The sequence below is a fragment of the Neoarius graeffei genome, chromosome 3, assembly GCF_027579695.1.
Source record: "Neoarius graeffei isolate fNeoGra1 chromosome 3, fNeoGra1.pri, whole genome shotgun sequence".
NCBI lineage: Eukaryota > Metazoa > Chordata > Actinopteri > Siluriformes > Ariidae > Neoarius > Neoarius graeffei.
Genome location: NC_083571.1, coordinates 30,578,756 through 30,592,552, shown reverse-complemented (window position 1 = coordinate 30,592,552; position 13,797 = coordinate 30,578,756).

The following is a 13,797-nucleotide window of genomic DNA, read 5'->3' as shown; positions in this document are numbered from 1 at the left end:
AAATAGCCTGGTTAGTGAAAACCTTGTCTACGTCACAGACTGATTTGGATAGTAAATACAATTTTATATTAATTTTATTCTGTATACAAGGTTCTGCTTTGTATGTAACAATCTGTATGTAAGATTTTTGTTAATTGTTCAGAATTTTATTTATTTATTTAAATTTAAGGAACAGTTGCACATTTCTTAATCAATCACTCACCAGTTGTGTATGTTAGGGGAATTCAAGAACTCATGAAAAACTGAAAAGGAGAACAAAACCTTGTGAATCGTGCACGTGATTTCTGTGGGAGTGAAGATACTGGTTGAGTGCCAGTTTGTGAATGGGGAGGTGAGTGGTGGAGCATTACATCTGTGAGTGTTTCTGTTATTGAGTGTTCTATGCTGCAGTGAGCAGGAGAAGAGATGAAGTAGTGAAAGATGAGAGCTGCAGGAGAGAAAAAGCTGAGAACCAGCACAAAAGAGCTCTCCGTGTGTGTGTGTGTGTGTGTTTGAGTGAGTGAGATGGGCAGTATTTCTGATACATGTATTTAAAATACATATTTCAAATACAAAATATTATTTTGTAATTTGTATTTGATTGGGATGATGAAAATGGCTTATTTCTCTAATTAATTTCAATAACACACAAATTGCTATCTTTCTTGACTAGTTCCTGTTAACTGTAACGTTAGATGGTTGGTGTAGAAGCCTAGGCTAAATCTTTAACTTGAATGTTAGCTAACTCCAGTTGTAGCCTTCACTGTTAACGTTAGCTTGCCACTTTCTGTCTGATACTTTTTGTCAGCTGTGCACGACCAAAAAGGGTGTCAAAGTTGTTGTCACCAACATTAGTTTACAATGCACATGGTGTAACTTTGTTAAACCTCATTAACAACGGTGTGCTTCAGCATAATTAAACCGGAAATTGGCAACCCATCCTCCACCACTTGCATTAATTGAGGCCAGGGCTCTCAAGTTTTGAATGCAGGCGAGAGTGAAATTCCCCCCCCCCCCCCGTTGGGGGGGCCAGTTGGACGGGTCGCAGGAATGGGGGTCTTTCATTAATAATATTATTATTAGTGGTGTTGTTATTAATAACTGCTCAGACTTGCAGAAGAAAGGATAACACACGGCACTGACAATTCAACCAAATACAAAGTCTTTATTCAATTTCCGTGTATTGAAATAAGTGTGTGTGTGTGTGTGTGTGTGTGAGAGAGATTATGACTGGTGTTGTTTATTGTAAGTGTTTGTTGCCTTTTTGGAGTCCATCATTTGTGTTGTTGGCTCCCACTTAAAACAGTTCGGCTCAAGTCCAGCCATTTTCAGGGTCATAATAGAGGCCAATGTCCCATCCAGAGACAAGCTGTTTCGGGCTGAGGTTTTGTTCAGACTGACCATTGAAAATACCCTCTCGGCATCAGCATTTGAATGAGGAAGCACCAAAACCAAGGTTGTTATCTTTGATAACCTCCCAAATTGGTTCAAGCCAGTCACCTTTGAAAAAGGAACCAAGGGCCTCCATTACTTAAATGTTTTCCTTTTATCATAATAATGAGCGTCATGTTGTGTGCAAAAATTTCTTACTTTGTTCTTTTTTGAGGACATTCTTCCCCAAAACTCCTCAACATCAAAGGATGTTGGGTCCTGTAATCTGTAATAGTTGGACTTTCCTCTTCCCTATATCTTCCCCTGGAGTCACGCAGTTTCTATATTATGAACAATAAAAACTTAATATGTCACAAACGGGTCTTTCATAACTGCTGACAAATAAAAAAAAAAAAAAAAACTTCACTCTTACTGGTATTCACATGCTGCTTTAAACACATGTTAGTGTCACTGTTATTATTACTGACCAGCGTCTGTTATTGCCTGTGAACAAGGGGAGCTGCTTGCCAGGGGATCATTTAAACAGGTGCGATACAGCTCAGCTCCTGTAAAACCTTACCATGTCCATGCTAATTATCTGGGCAACATTCTCTCACAGCTGGCAAGTTGCCATTTCTTGTGTCAAACAAGTTGTGAATTTGTTGTAACGTTAAAACAGGATATGACTTCCTCTGGTCTCTGTGCTGCTCGGAGCTCATCCTCATGGTGTCCACTGAACAAAACATTCAGAAGATGGTTGTAGCAGAATCACGTGAACAATTCCCGGGATAACAATGCTTTTTTCATTGGTTGTTCCGTTATCGACCCAGATACAATAGTGCTTCTGATTGGCTATTGTGTAGCCCCGCCCTTTTCCTTTTTTTGATTGGCTGGTAAGTGGCAGGCTCGACTCATGGGAGACACGCTTGTTTCCTGCCGTTTCCATAGCGATAGCAGCGCACCAGAGAAATTTATATTATAATTTTTTTTCAGCGTGAGAAATACAATGTGTGGCGGGAGTGTGTGACAAAAGACCGAAAAGCGTGACTGTCACGCTCAATGCGTGAGACTTGAGGGCCCTGGTTGAGGCTCATAACTCTCAAAGTCTAAGTTATATGAGCAGTTTACTGTTTTGTGAGAAATGTTCCCAAATAAGGCTGTGCTATTGAACAAGACTGTACGGGTACAATATTTGTATAGGCTATGTACATGCAGCGTGCCTCAAAGTCGTTCTCCCTCTTTTGCTTAGTCAGAGCGTGATTGGAGGGAGAGATAGGAGTGTTGATCAGCAGTGGCCTGTGAGGAGGGATGAGTGAGAGAAAGGGATACGGTGAAGGAAGCAGGTAAGGGAGCTGAATTGGTCAAAGCTTGTATGCTGCCCTCCTGGAACATTTACAACCGTTTTGCACATTTCTTCATGATGGCGTTAGCAAAAAAACTCTGGGCCCTTAAATGGGCCATTCAAAACAAGACAACACTGAAATAAAAGGTTTGTATTAGGCTTATATTGAATATACTTGCTGTTTCTCATTTATCTTCTATTTATCAACATGGTGGGTTTTTAGAATTTTGGGTGGGAGGCTGCAAAAATCTCAATGCTAAATGTATCTGTGATGAACTTGGAATTGAAGCAATAAATCTTTAAGAGACCCCCACAGAAAATGGTTAAATCCTGTGTTTCTAGCATCTTAATTATGTTGCTGTGCCACACACCAGAACAAGTTTAATTAACCTAAGTTTATATGCTTCAGGTGTAATATCTAGTTAGTAAAGGCTCTATCTGTTTATTCCACAGCTCTGACCAGATCCTGGGAGATGATGCATTAGAGGAAGATCCTGCTCCAAGCACAAGTACTGCTGAGTGGACAGTGAGATCAGCAATATTGGATGGGACTTATTTCCAAATTGTAAAGCAAACAGAATCAGGGCAAGTTCAAGCGGAGTGTAAACTGTGTACAAAGAAGAAAAGCATCATATCTGGTTCTGTTCAAGTAACAACAAATTTCAGAACTCATTTGAAGAGGATGCATGCTGATGCACTTCCTGAGTTTGAGCAACATAAGCAGAATTTCAGTAGTGGCAAGAAACCACCAATTGCTACCACACACAGGCAGACTAAGTTGTTTACAGAGCGCTCTCGGATCTCACAAAAGAAAGTAGATGACCTTATCACTGCCTATGTGGTTAAAGGGATGCATCCTCTTTCAACTGTAGAGCAGAAAGAATTCATTGACCTCATTCAGGAATTGAGCTCACAAACATCTGTAATCTCAAGAAGAACTCGAGGGACAAGAATTGATGAGGAGTTTACATCACAAGTGAATGCTTTGAAAGAAGTCCTGAAAGGTGTGAATCACCTATGTACCACTGCTGACATCTGGTCTACCAGTGTGTCAAGCTTTTTTGGTGTGACTGCACACTGGATACAGCCAGACACATTGGAGCATCAGTCTACGGTACTAGCATGCCGCCATTTCCCCAGTCTGCACACATACAATCAAATTGCAGAGATACTGGATGAAATTCATGCCGAATATGGGTTGTCCCATGAATGCGTTGTTGCCATGGTCACAGACAATGGGGCCAACTTCGTTAAGGCATTCAGAGAATTTAATGTGTCAGCAGTATGTGTAGATGAGAAAAGTCAAAATGATGAGGAAGATCTCAGATTTGTCACAATAGACTCCTCAGACTCAGAAGAGAATGAGACTGGGATTTTTGCCCACTCATCTACGGTGTGCATGGCGTACTCTAAGTTTGGTGGCAACAACAGATACCAAAAAGGCTATGAAAGAAAATTCTAGTCTGTCACGGTTAAACAATTCAACTACAGGAAAATGTTCTGCTCTGTAGAATGTCTCAGGAAGGCCCAAAACAGCTGAACTGCTGTCTGAAGAGTTGAAATGCAGCTTGATAACACCTTGTGCAACTCGGTGGAACTCTTTTTATGACAGCCTTAGTCAGCTATCCACAATGTGAGAGAGACTCCCTGGCCTCATGACAAAGTTAAACCTTCCAACATTTAAGGATGCCGAGATGGGTTACATAGAGGAGTACACAAAAGTCTTGAGGCCAATTGCAGCGGCCACTGACCTACTGCAAAGCCAGTCACTGTGCTACTATGCAGAACTAATCCCTACCCTATTTGCTGTTGAGGCAAAACTTGAAGCTTTGCATGCCACCAATCTGCGATACTCCTCACACCTTTTGCATGCTGTTGTTGATGGTTTCTGGCACAGATTCAGTGCCTTTCTGGAGCTTTGACCAGAAGTCAATGAAGCAATCCTAGGAAGTGTGACACATCCATACTTCAAGATGTGATGGCTGCCTCCACAAACGGCAAGTAAAAAAAAGAAGAATTCATGAGCTGATGCTTCAGGCTGCCACAGATCTTGGGCTTGTGACTGAGAGTGAGGCTTCAAGTTCAACTACTGCACCAGAGGAAGATGACGACTTCTTCATCTTCACAGAGGATGTGGACGATTTCCAGAAGCCAACTCACAGCAAGGCTGAACTGGAGTCACTCCATTATTTCGAGGACCAGAGGAGGGACTTGCCGTCCTTGGACCACTATCCACTCATCAAACACCTGTTAGGTTTGATACCATAATTCCATCCTCTGCTCCAGTAGAACATTTGTTGTCATTTGCTGGACTGATTAATAGGTCCCATCGAGACGTCGACTAAATCCCAGGCTCTTTGAAAAGTTAGTGATACTTAAAGGCATCAACTAAACTTACTTAGCCAAACAACTTGTTTTTTGAACACCTCGTTTTAGAATATCTTGTTGTATTCTCCATTTAGTCTTGTTAGAGGTCTAACTCTGAAAGGTTAAAGTTTTTCTAGACCGAATTTGTGTCCTCTAAATACTCTCAATTGGTTCAGTGGTCAGAATTGGGTTTGTACGACTTCACAAGTTCAGTTTCTGTCTTCAGACCATGTAATAATGGTTGACTTCCAAATTGGTGTCCAGTGTTTTATAACTAAGTAGCCTAATTGATTACTAAATGGTTGTAGGTGTTTAATAGGATGACACATTTGCATGGAACTGCCTGAAGCCTAATTTAAATTATTTAAATTAATAGAGGTAGTGCAGACACACTTTGATGAAACACAGCAATGATAGTGTTAAATTACTAAAATTGGCTAAAAATGCCATCTGGTTTAAGTCAGACCTGACCTTTTTTTTTAAAAAAGGTGCGTTAAATGACCTACCATCGAATCATTGTTGCTAATGTAAAATAGGCCCTCTATTACTGAACACCAACAGAGTAAATTAGGATATCATTATAAGTCATTAAGTAAGAGTTACTTGAAAATGAGTTACTTTAGAACTAACTTTCATCTGGGTGACTGTCAGGATATGTTAGGATCTCAGTTGTAACAGGCAGGTCAGCAAATTTGATCTGTTGACTGATTGGTTTATGGTCTATTGGTTCATGTTAGGCAGAGAAAGGCTGTTGCCCTCAGACATGGTCAACTTTATTATCAGCTCACTCAGTGTACTGGTGAAGGGATAGATCAAATGGGCTGATAAATAAAAAAGTTTGTAAAGTGAATTCATGATCCCTTGAAAAAGTATTTTTAGTATTCTCAAAATACAAAAATACAGTAGTCAAGATATGTCAGGTATTTAGTATCCATCCAACCATTATCTGTAGCCACTTATCCTGTTCTTCAGAGTTACAGGCAAGCTGGAGCCTATCCCAGCTGACTACGGGCGAAAGGCGGGGTACACCCTGGACAAGTCGCCAGGTCATCGCAGGGCTGACACATAGAGACAAACAAACATTCACACTCACATTCACACCTACGGTCAATTTAGAGTCACCAGTTAGCCTAACCTGCAAGTCTTTGGACTGTGGGTGAAACCGGAGCACCCGGAGGAAACCCACACAGACACAGGGAGAACATGCAAACTCCACACAGAAAGGCCCTTGCCAGCCACTGAGCTCGAAACCAGGACCTTCTTACTGTGAGGCGACAGTGCTAACCACTACACCACCGTGCCACCCAGGTATTTAGTATTTTATTTTAAAATACATTTTGATGTACTTTTGCCCATCCCTGTGTGTGTGGTAGAAATGAGAAATGAGAGCCCTGGTAGCCAGTTAACCTAACCGCATGTCTTTGGATTGTGGGGGAAACCGCAACACCCAGAGGAAACCTACACAGACATGGAGAGAACATGCAAACTCCACACAGAAAGGCCCCCACCAGCCACTAGGCTCAAACCCAGAACCTTCTTGCTGTGGGGTGACACTCCTAACCACTGCACTACTGTGCCGCCCACAAGTGTGTTGTCATATCTATTAAAGATCTTTTCTGACACTCCAAGTATGTCATTTGAAAAATTTCCAAATACGTAGTACAGAACAGAGCATGAAGCAGAATGTAATGTAGCATGGAGAAGGTTCTTAACCACACCAGCTGTGAGTCATGCTGAGTCAGCAGATGTGTGGTATAAGCCAGTAAACCTCAATGCATGCTTTGCAATGGTACTTTCCTGATTATGATTCCGCTTTTTTTTTTGTTCTTACATAATACAGTTGAAAAAAAAATTGCACAATTAATTTATAAAGTTATTTGTTTAGTACAACCCCGATTCCAAAAAAGTTGGGACAAAGTACAAACTGTAAATAAAAATGGAATGCAATGATGTGGAAGTTTCAAAATTCCATATTTTATTCAGAATAGAACATAGATGACATATCAAATGTTTAAACTGAGAAAATGTATCATTTAAAGAGAAAAATTTGGTGATTTTAAATTTCATGACAACAACACATCTCAAAAAAGTTGGGACAAGGCCATGTTTACCACTGTGAGACATCCCCTTTTCTCTTTACAACAGTCTGTAAACGTCTGGGGACTGAGGAGACAAGTTGCTCAAGTTTAGGGATAGGAATGTTAACCCATTCTTGTCTAATGTAGGATTCTAGTTGCTCAACTGTCTTAGGTCTTTTTTGTCGTATCTTCCGTTTTATGATGCGCCAAATGTTTTCTATGGGTGAAAAATCTGGACTGCAGGCTGGCCAGTTCAGTACCCGGACCCTTCTTCTACACAGCCATGATGCTGTAATTGATGCAGTATATGGTTTGGCATTGTCATGTTGGAAAATGCAAGGTCTTCCCTGAAAGAGACGTCGTCTGGATGGGAGTATATGTTGCTCTAGAACCTGGATATACCTTTCAGCATTGATGGCGTCTTTCCAGATGTGTAAGCAGCGCATGCCACACGCACTAATGCAACCCCATACCATCAGAGATACAGGCTTCTGAACTGAGCGCTGATAACAACTCGGGTCGTCCTTCTCCTCTTTAGTCCGAATGACACGGCGTCCCTGATTTCCATAAAGAACTTCAAATTTTGATTCGTCTGACCACAGAACAGTTTTTCACTTTGCCACAGTCCATTTTAAATGAGCCTTGGCCCAGAGAAGACGTCTGCACTTCTGGATCATGTTTAGATACGGCTTCTTCTTTGAACTATAGAGTTTTAGCTGGCAACGGTGGATGGCACGGTGAATTGTGTTCACAGATAATGTTCTCTGGAAATATTCCTGAGCCCATTTTGTGATTTCCAATACAGAAGCATGCCTGTATGTGATGCAGTGCCATCTAAGGGCCTGAAGATCACGGCCACCCAGTATGGTTTTCCGGCCTTGACCCTTACGCACAGAGATTCTTCCAGATTCTCTGAATCTTTTGATGATATTATGCACTGTAGATGATGATATGTTCAAACTCTTTGCAATTTTACACTGTCGAACTCCTTTCTGATATTGCTCCACTATTTGTCGGCGCAGAATTAGGGGGATTGGTGATCCTCTTCCCATCTTTACTTCTGAGAGCCGCTGCCACTCCAAGATGCTCTTTTTATACCCAGTCATGTTAATGACCTATTGCCAATTGACCTAATGAGTTGCAATTTGGTCCTCCAGCTGTTCCTTTTTTGTACCTTTAACTTTTCCAGCCTCTTATTGCCCCGTCCCAACTTTTTTGAGATGTATTGCTCTCATGAAATTTCAAATGAGCCAATATTTGGCATGAAATTTCAAAATGTCTCATTTTCGACATTTGTTATATTGTCTATGTTCTATTGTGAATACAATATCAGTTTTTGAGATTTGTTAATTATTGCATTCCATTTTTATTTACAATTTGTACTTTGTCCCAACTTTTTTGGAATCGGGGTTATACAATGAACTTTGAAAAACATAGATGTGCATAACTGCACCATCTGTAGCAAATACTGCATGTAAGGTACTTTTAAATAAAGACTATTTCAAGAAACATATATATATTTTTTGCACTATTTGGTGAACCCATCTTTCTTGACAGAGTAAATGGGGACTATGTCTTTCGTGACATGAAATGCCACCACAACTGAGAAGTCAACTTGGAGTATTCTTCTCCAGTCTGAGTTCCTTCCTCATTTATGGAATGACATCAAATCAGCAGAGTTGCGCACAGCATCAGAAATAAACAAAGTAAAACTTCTTACCTTTAAATTAATCATACTGTATAAACAAGTATTAGGTTCAGATTAATCAACATACCAACATATTTGTTAAATCTAAAACACTGACCGTGCAGTTTGCTCTTTGTGAAAGAATATATACAGTGGTGCTTGAAAGTTTGTGAACCCTTTAGAATTTTCTATATTTCTGCATAAATATGACCTAAAACATCATCAGATTTTCACACAAGTACTAAAAGTAGATAAAGAGAATCCAGTTAAACAAATGAGACAAAAATATTATACTTGGTTATTTATTTATTGAGGAAATGATCCAATATTACATATCTGTGAGTGGCAAAAGTATGTGAACCTTTGCTTTCAGTATCTGGTGTGACCCCCTTGTGCAGCAATAACTGCAACTAAATGTTTCCGGTAACTGTTGATCAGTCCTGCACACCAGCTTGGAAGAATTTTACCCCATTCCTCCGTACAGAACAGCTTCAACTCTGGGATGTTGGTGGGTTTCCGCACATGAACTGCTCGCTTCAGGTCCTTCCACAACATTTCCACTGGATTAAGGTCAGGACTTTGACTTGGCCATTCCAAAACATTAACTTTATTCTTCTTTAATCATTCTTTGGTAGAACGACTTGTGTGCTTAGGGTCGTTGTCTTGCTGCATGACCCACCTTCTCTTGAGATTCAGTTTATGGACAGATGTCCTGACATTTTCCTTTAGAATTCACTGGTATAATTCAGAATTCGTTGTTCCATCAATGATGGCAAGCCATCCTCGCCCAGATACAGCAAAACAGGCCCAAACCATGATACTACTACCACCATGTTTCACAGATGGGATAAGGTTCGTATGCTCGAATGCAGTGCTTTCTTTTCTCTAAACATAACACTTCTCATTTAAACCAAAAAGTTCTATTTTGGTCTCATCCAGCTGCAAAATATTTTTCCAATAGCCTTCTGGCTTGTCCACATGATCTTTAGCAAACTGCAGACGAGCAGCAATGTTCTTTTTGGAGAGCAGTGGCTTTCTCCTTGCAACCCTGCCATGCAAACCATTGTTGTTCAGTGTTCTCCTAATGGTGGACTCATGAACATTAACATTAGCCAATGTGAGAGAGGCCTTCAGTTGCTTAGGCTACATCCACACGACAACGGCAACGAGATGTTATTTAAAAAAATATCGCGTCCAAATGGGCAACGATCAGTAAAATATCAGGTCCATAAGGCAACGCAATGCTTGCTGAAAACGATGCAATACACATGCCACACCTCTAGGGGCGCTGTAAGACGGTCCCTTCGGAGACACCAGAACAATAGAAGAAGTAAGGACGCATGAGCATAAACTATTATGCACGAGACTTCATATTAGCCACAAAGTCAGGAAAATCTGTTTGTAAAATTACGTTATAATGACCAAATACAATGAAAAGTATTTTTCCAGTCTCACCTGTGAAAGGTAATTCCATGTGATCTCGTTTGGACGGTAAACCTGTTGGTACAGTGAAATGCAGCACATGAATGAGGCATCTTTATTCTCCGCTTTGACCTATCCAATATGGCGGCGAGGATGACGTATGATTCTACGCGGAAGGCGGCGTCTTTAATGGTCCGGAATAAATTGAATGCTACACGTTGATGGATTAATTTGTTGTTCTACGCCCTTTTTGAGGAATGTATTGTAGGACTTAAACCAACATCTGAAGAGGTGAGATCGCTCCTTTTTTTTCCCTATTTTTGCTGGCGGGATTGACTCTGCCCTAAGGGCTATTTTCTCTCTCTCTCTCTCTCTCTCTCTCTCTCTCTCTCTCTCACTTTGCATCATTACACAATAAATATTCACAGTGAAAATATTTTGTAAGCGCGTTTCATGAACCAAGTTATAGGATTTGTTGACAACTCGCATCGAGTTCGTTATACTTCTACCCGGCATGAAGCACTGACAGTCATGTGGTTGTGACGTCATTGTAAACAAATCCGTTCTACTCATCCAGACGACTTCGCAACGGCAACGTTGCCTTTCCACTCTGGAACCCATTCTCAAAAGATTGCGTTTTGGGGCACCCAAAACGCCGGTGCCGTGTGGACACCAGGCCTAAACGATAAACAATTGTATCGGATTCACCTGAATCCGTTGCCGTGTGGACAGGGCCTTAGAAGTTACCATGGGGTCCTTTGTGACCTCGCCGACTATTACACACCTTGCTCTTGGAGTGATCTTTGTTGGTCGACCACTCCTGGGGAGGGTAACAATGGTCTTGAATTTCCTCCATTTGTACACAATCTGTCTGACTGTGGATTGGTGGAGTCCAAACTCTTTAGAGATGGTTTTGTAACTTTTTCTAGCCTGATGAGCATCAACAACGCTTTTTCTGAGGTCCTCAGAAACAGTGGCGTAGCCAGGATTTTTTACATGGGGTGGCCAAAGGGGGGCCCAGGATATACAAGGGGTGGCCATGCTGTGATTAAATAAAGGGGGGGGGGGTCCTGGGGGTCCTCCCCCGGGAAATTTTGAATTAGCTAGATTTGATTTCCTATATTCTGATGTATCTCATGGCATATCTGGTGCCTAACTCATGAACAAAACCCATGTGAGCCAAGAAGTCAGAAATTAATGTATTAATTTATGTAACATAAAGCATCTGCAAAACAAAGAAACCATCCAACTTGTTTACTCTAGTTAAGCATCAGGATTTTAATGATCACTACTAAAATGCAAAAGTAAAAACTAAAAGATCACCTGTCCCAGGCACCTGGGAAGTATTAAGGATATTAGTCAGGCTTGAATAAAGAGTGCTTTGCTCAGGAAAAAGAAAATACTTGTATACTTAACTCATACAACATATGTAAACACTTACAACATGTGATATTGTCCATTGTAAGTACTGTACAAACTAAATGTGTTGAGTTACAAAATGTGTTTGTGTGTGCATGCGTGTGTGTGAGTGAGTGAAAGTGTTACACTGATGTAACACATGACACAGATGAGGTGTAGTGCATGAGTGGTGTGTGTGTGTGAGAGAGAGGGGGAAGTATGTGCACTGCATGTAGATATAGATGAGCTGTAGTATACGAATTGTGTGTGTGTGAAGATATGTTACATGTAAATACAAAAATGAAGTGCACAAGTTGTGTGTGTGTGAGAGAGAGAGAGTGTATGTTCAGAGTGCATGAGTGTTGTGTGTGTTATATGTGAATATAGAAATGTAGTGCATGGGTGGTGTGTGGGTGAGTGTGTGTTCAGACTGCACGAGTGTTGTGTATACCAGTGAGTGTGTTACATGTAAATATAGAAATGTAGTGCATCATGCATGAGTGGTGTGTGTGTGCAAGAGAGGGTGTGTGTTGAGAGTGCATGAGTTGTATCTTATAGTGAGTGAGAGAAAGACATAGTGTGTTAAGAGAGTGAAGTATGTGTTCATATATGAGTGAGAGAGAGTTAAGACAGTGCATGAGTGTTACATTTAAATATAAAAATTTAGTGCATGAGTTGTGTGTCTGTGTTGAGAGTGTATGAATGTTACATGTAAATATAGAAATGTAGTGCACAAATTGTGTGCGTGTGTGAGAGTGAGATAGTGTGTTAAGAGAGTGCATACAGTAAGTGTTGTGTATGAGTGAGTGTGTTACATGTAAATATAGAAATGTGGTGCATGAGAGGGGTAGGGGGAGAGTGTGTGTGTTGAGAGAATGCATGAGTGTTGTGTATGTATGAGTGTGACAATTATTAATCAATGTGTACTCCCACCAGTAACACACAACATCTCTATATTTTCATGTAACAGACAAATATTAACTTTAAAAGTTGTATTCTGCGGTTAGAGTGAGCAAAGTGATTCACAGACAGCTAACTTGCCGACGTAATTTTCTCTTTTGAGTCATACAATCGAAAACCACTGACGACGTTTTGCTTTCTATCTATCTAGTATCTATCTATGTGTGCACACAGCACAAATCCCACTGTAGCCGGATATCTATACGCATATTTATCTATACGGTTGCATTTACATGTAAATGAAGGTTTCAGTCACTGAAAATGGATACTTTCGAAAACCCCGAGCAAAGTGGAGATTTCTGGAAACTCTGAATTGTCTGAGGACAGAATTGTAACTGTATGTCTACAAAGTGAGAAAACTTGAAAGTATAAGAGATGAATAACTTACATCCCAAATTAATCGCACGTTCACGTAGTTCGTAGGTTGTTGTGTTGTCGGACTAGAGCATGACTATCTGATACCACCTGCTGCTTGAACACGCGAAATGTTTATGTGCTACGGTAATATGCATCCCCGCAGAAACCAAATAGGCGGAACAAAAATCCAGCGGGCGGAACTAACATTTCGTGGGACATATCGGTTTTATAAATTTTATTGTCCGGCCCTGGGGTGGCCAGGGTGGGGCCAAGGCATGCCCTGGGGTGGCCACAGCCCCCCCGGCCACCCCTTAGCTCTGCCCCTGCTCAGAAATCTCCTTTGTTTGTGCCATGATGCACTTCCACAAACATGTGTTGTGAAGATCAGACTTTGATAGATCCCTGTTCTTTAAATAAAACAGGGTGCCCATTCACACCTGATTGTCATCCCATTGATTGAAAACACCTGACTCAAATTTCACCTTCAAATTAACTACTAATCCTAGGGGTTCACATACTTTTGCCACTCACAGATATGTAATATTGGATCATTTTCCTCAATAAATAAATGACCAAGTATAATATTTTTGTCTCATTTGTTTACCTGGGCTCTCTTTATCTACTTTTAGGACTTGTGTGAAAATCTGATGATGTTTTAGGTCATCTTTTTGCAGAAATATAGAAAATTCTAAAGGGTTCACAAACTTTCAAGCACCACTGTACAGTTGAGTTCAGAAGTTTACATAAACTCATCATGGACATGAATGTCATGGAAATATTGGCCCTTCAATGATTTCACTGAACTGCTGTTTTTCTGGGGAAGAATGATTGTACAA